We start from the raw sequence: 5706 nt of genomic DNA, 5'->3' as shown, positions 1-5706 counted from the left end.
AATTTTCACCATGACACGAGGTCGCTTTCGTGAACGCCTTCCTGTATTGTTACGCAATTGTGTAATTGTTCATAACTTTATTACGAAACGTTTGTTTTAAAAAGAAACAGCTATTATACTTTAACGGTGCGAAGTATAAGTGGTTGTAGTGTACAATGTAAATAAAATTGTTTAATAACTGTTTTAATGATTATCGAAAATAAACCAATAGAAATATGAACATTATAGGTATTCAGTCACTAAGAAAATGTACGTTATTTTCAACGCGTAACAAGCACGTAATCAAGTAGCTAACGAAACTCTGCACTATATTATACTTCCAGTGACATCGGAGTCACGCTTTAATTAGTAAGATTATGTACATTAATTATATAACGCGCATTCAATTTTGGTTTCTACGTGAATTATTAACAAATATGATAAATTATCAAAACTTTAATACTTAAATATTAATTATTCAACAAACTTGTGCACAGAAATGATTAAAATTAAAAATCACAAGAACATAATCGTTTCACTTTGTAGTTAGGAATCCTCGTTAAAAATTCGAATAAAATCTTCACATTTAACGACGGTACTTTATGTGAAGCTGCATAAATTAAAAATATGTTACATTAAAACATGCAGGACACGACTGAAGTAAAGCATACAAGTATTACGTATCCTTTAAAATGAATATGTAATGTATACATCAAAATCATGTATTCATGTATATCGTAGAACAATCTGTTTGGTCGATCTACGCAAACATATTTCTTCACGTGTTAGCGTCATTGATATAAAACCATTTATTAACTATTTCAAATAGTCCGTTCGTGTTATCCTGTTGCTGATTTATCGTCGAAATTTAGGATCATAATGAATTAATATGTCGGTAACGATAAATGTGTATAGTGCTCGGGGGAGTGTGTACATGTTTATTTATTTATTGATGGAGAAAAAAAATTACATTTACAAAATAATTTCTATATAAATAGATCGTGTAGAATAAAGGATTACATTAAAAATACAATATATAGTGCAAATTAACATTACAAATCCAATAAATTCATAAATAAACCAAAACACAAACATAAACGCAAATAATATTTTATAATGCAATTTACGACCGACTAAAATGTATTTCAGTTGTGTTTCCTATGGACATCGTAAATGACTCTTATAAACGAATATTGTTAATCGAAAACTGTGCCTGCAATATAGTAAATGCGTCTAGAGCACTAGACTATACGTCGGGCATTGACGTTTATATGAACATAATTTTTATGTACCGAAAAAATGTCATGACGATTCTTCAGATGGAAAAAAACCACATAGTATTATTGATTGGACGTCTTCGCGTTTTGGCCGCCGGGAATTCGACCACGAGTCGCGAACTCGGAACACCTTATGTAATGTAGCTCATACCCGTGCCAGAGAATTATTATTACACGGCCGATGTGGCCGTGTCGACACCGGTACTCTGAAGTGCACTTTTAATTACAAGGCACGTATTGACGGAGATCTGTAAGATCGTAGCAACGAAAAAAAATTCCTGACCACAGGTCGTTACCGTTATAGGTGTACAATTCTACCAAGGTCGATAAAAATATACTTGTACAGTAATTTAACGTATATTCTATTTGCAACACTATAATATGATGTTAAAATTCAAACGATTTACACTGGCAATCGATGAAAAATAATAAACGAGATGTAGCACGCGGAAAAAATTAATTTGGTTAAAGTAAACGGTTGTATTTATATCGGTCGGTCGAATTATAAATCCTTACCAAAACGTTTAGTCGACAGCACCGTTAGTCATTTGTTGGTTCAAACTGTACGCGTTTTACAGTAAATAGTATTTACAACCACAGTACATGATTAAATGATTTTCATTTAACCATTTCAATATACGTCCCATCTACATTGAAATGGTTGTTAGAACAATAGTGGAATCAAATATTATATGTTTGAAAATAGTTTCACGGTAAGAGTGGTTCATATATTATAATAATAAGTGAACTATTTCTTTGTACGCGACATCTTTCAATGACCTTATATTCGTCCCCACCGACTTCTTCTTTTCTCATTCCAATCTTCTTTTTGTTATATCACTCCCGACGCCAACCTTCTGCTAAACTCTCGTTCCATTCCTGTCATCCACTCCATCATTAATTTCGTTTATTCCGCTGGCTTCTTAATTTAATTCAATTTGTTCCTATATACATTTGTTATTAGTATTATTGTTATTTTATTATTATTTACCAGAGTTAACACCATTGTTATTTTCGTTTATGTAATCGCTTTGCTGTAATGTGCGAATAAAAGCAAATTAAAAAAAAAAAAAAAGAAAAAAAATGTGAATTCTTCCATGCGTCTGAAATCGATGTAGCAATGTTTTAAAAAAAATAATTTTGAACAAAGGAGTGCCTGTAGAGTAAAGATAGCTTAAACGAATGCATCATAATGTAAATACCTCTAATCATTTCGTATTTCAGGTTGATTAAGAAGACTTTTACACGTGAACAAAAAATCTGTGTGTAAGAATAACCTTTGGACTTTGATTTAATCAACTTAATAAAAACGGTTAAAAATATTATTATGCAATGTTGGGTAGGAACGTAACGGAAAATAACACTTAACTGTAGTGCCGTTACTTTTATAGTAATGCGTTATTTAATTTCATTAAAATGTTTACTGTGTAACGAAAATGTAGTACAAATTATAATATGTAAGTAATTTCTCTGATATAATGCGTTACAAATAAGTACCAACAATCCAACGAATTTTTCAACAAATATATTTTGATTCCGTATACATTTAAATATATACGGATTAAAGATTATACTGATAAATGTAAAAATATCATTTTTTTTTTTTCAATAATTTTAACTTTAAAATAACGTAATTACTTAATTTATTTAAAATTTAAGTGATTTTTTTAAAAACGTTATTTAAGTTATGTAAAATGTGATTTCATTACGTTTAAGTAAATGAGTAACGAGTGCAGTAACTTATTACTTTTTTTGAAGTAGCTAACCCAACACTAATGATATGTATCAATATTGCATCAATTTTATCTTCTTATTTTTTCTTCTAATTTTTCGTCAGTTCTCTCATTAATTTAGTAAACTATTAAAACATGTTAAAAGTAACTTTTCGAATGCATCGACTACACAAAATTATTTATCAGAAATCATCTTTTTTTGATAATCTTCATTTAGTTAAAATCTTATAGATATACTTAAAAAATAAACTCAACTTGGTATTATCTATACATTTTTCACTTCACTTAAAATCTGAAATGTATAAAAAAAAAATCAAGTATAAAATATATTCAGCTCATTAAAATAAAAAATCAATAAGATTCTCTTTGAACTGGTTTTTTTTTTTTTGTATAATCGAATTATTTAAATTTAAATAGATAAGATTTAGATTTGTGTTTACAAGTCTAAGAACATTTTTATAACAATGCAATTATTATGTCATTCACGACATTATTTCTAATATTACAATATTTTTGTAACCTTTTTTTGAATTTTGAATTCTTTCAGGCCTATATTATGGGCCAGTTGACCAATCATAATATAATATGACAATAGTATATTATACCAACATATGAGTGTCCTTAAAAACGGTGTCATATTTATTTAGACAGGTAAAACGTAAGAACCACTTACGTCGACCAATTGTACAAGGTCCTTAACAATATAACTTGACACGACTACCGAATATGATATTCTTTCATATATATCTCCTGTCTTATGTTTTTTAATACGCCCATCTTTCGATTTGCCAGAATAATAAATATTTATCGTCAAAACATCGGTTAATTTTTATATAGTTGTAGTATTTAATTTTTTCCAATTAAAATTGGATATACCATACATTTTTAGTGTTGAAGTCGCAGTGCATTTAAAAATGACGATTACGCGTTAGCTTAAAATATATCGTGACCATTGATCGATCGGTTTTCAACGGTATAAGTACGTCGAATGAATTCGACTGTGTACCCTTACGGGATTCTGCGTTAAAAAACTCATTAAAAAAAAAAATAAATAAATAAATAAATAACGATAAAACGAGTAATATTTTTCGGTCCAACAACCAAACGCTTGTGCATTCATTTGTGCAAATATTATTCCGTCTTTGCACTTTTCCGCCATGGTTAAACACACATTGACGGAATCCCATATGAAATACTGTTATCAGATGATGATGGTATTTTGAATGACTTGCACGTTGCAGGTTCATTGGATTTCGGGTATTTTTGAATTAATTAAAATCATCCATTACACCCTATGAGTGTGTATATCATGTACATCGTTGAAAATAATTATTAAAAACCAAAACGTCCTCTCGTGTACCAATATTATTTATAGCTATTGAAATATAGTTAATGTTTTTCGTGAAACGTATGTATTAATTATACACCCGGAATGTAATTAAATAGTGATAATAATACATGTTTGTACCTGTTTAAACGCTGATTAGACGGAACGGGGAATGAAAATAAAAATAAAATTACGAAACGTAATCATAACGCATTAATGAAATAACATTGCGGCGTAAAGAGGTGTTATTACATTGGACGTGATTATTTTTTATGGCTTCGATTTGATTTTTTTTTTTTTTTTTTATATTAATCATAATTTAATAATCAATCTCTATCGATGCCGATGACGTGAGCGTTCGTTTCGCAGCTGATTCGAGTGCAGAGCGTGTACGAGTGGCGCCTGGTACTGTTCCAGACGGATCGAAAACGTGCGACGATAGGTTTCCGCCGGTGTAAATTCTCCGGACGGAGTAACGGTTAAGTCGACGGTTAATTTTTCCACCCCCGGGTGGAGTGTTGTCGTTACAGAGAAACAAACGCACGGAAACGTTCGGCTAGGTGTGCAGCTGCAGGTGCGCGACAATCGCAGTCTTCTTTAGTGCCGGAGAACGTACCTAGCGCGCAGTACCGGGGGTAGGTACGCATTACCGTGTACCCCCGCGATCCCGTAGGGCCGTTAGACAAATTTACGGCACATAAATTACGCCCGATATTGATATAAAAACGGCGGAATTTTTTTTATTATATTATGTTTTTTTTTTCCTTTCTCCTCGCTCGTCGTCGTTTTACGATGCCGTCTGCGGGTCGAGTTCAAAAAAATCGATTGGAGTAAAAAAAAAAACTGCTCGTAAAACGCATACGTTATGTGACGTTTGCGCGCCTTTTGTTTTCGTGAAAATTAGCCGGACGAGTAATATCTTGTCGCTGTGTTTTAAAGCGTGAGTGAGAGAGTGAGAGAGGGTAGAAAAAAAACAAACATGCGTCACGCACGCACGTATAAACTACCAGTTTGTTTCGCGAGGGGTAGTCGTTTCCCAGAAGGTTTCGCCCGCGTCTGAAATAATACGTATACAATACGAGTTCGTAGGAGACGGTGGCGACGACGACGACGACGACGAAGGACTTCGGCGACGGCGGCCCAGCGGAATGAAATGGGTGTGCACTCTTGCCCCTTGCACGGTGCACACAATCATCCCTCGGTCGGGCAGGTAAGCGCGCGACGACACACGCGCATAATATAGGTACCTCGGGGGTAGGCGCCAGCGTCAACAATGACCACTGTCACATATTTTCTTACCCCCGTCGTCAATACAAAAAGGTTAATAATAATAAATGTACTGCCGGCCGCCGCGGTGGAAAAAAAAAAAAAAAACTAAATAATATAGTCG

Source organism: Sipha flava, unplaced genomic scaffold (genome assembly GCF_003268045.1).
Source record: "Sipha flava isolate LNK unplaced genomic scaffold, YSA_version1 48791_pilon_pilon, whole genome shotgun sequence".
NCBI lineage: Eukaryota > Metazoa > Arthropoda > Insecta > Hemiptera > Aphididae > Sipha > Sipha flava.
This window is presented reverse-complemented; position numbering follows the sequence as displayed.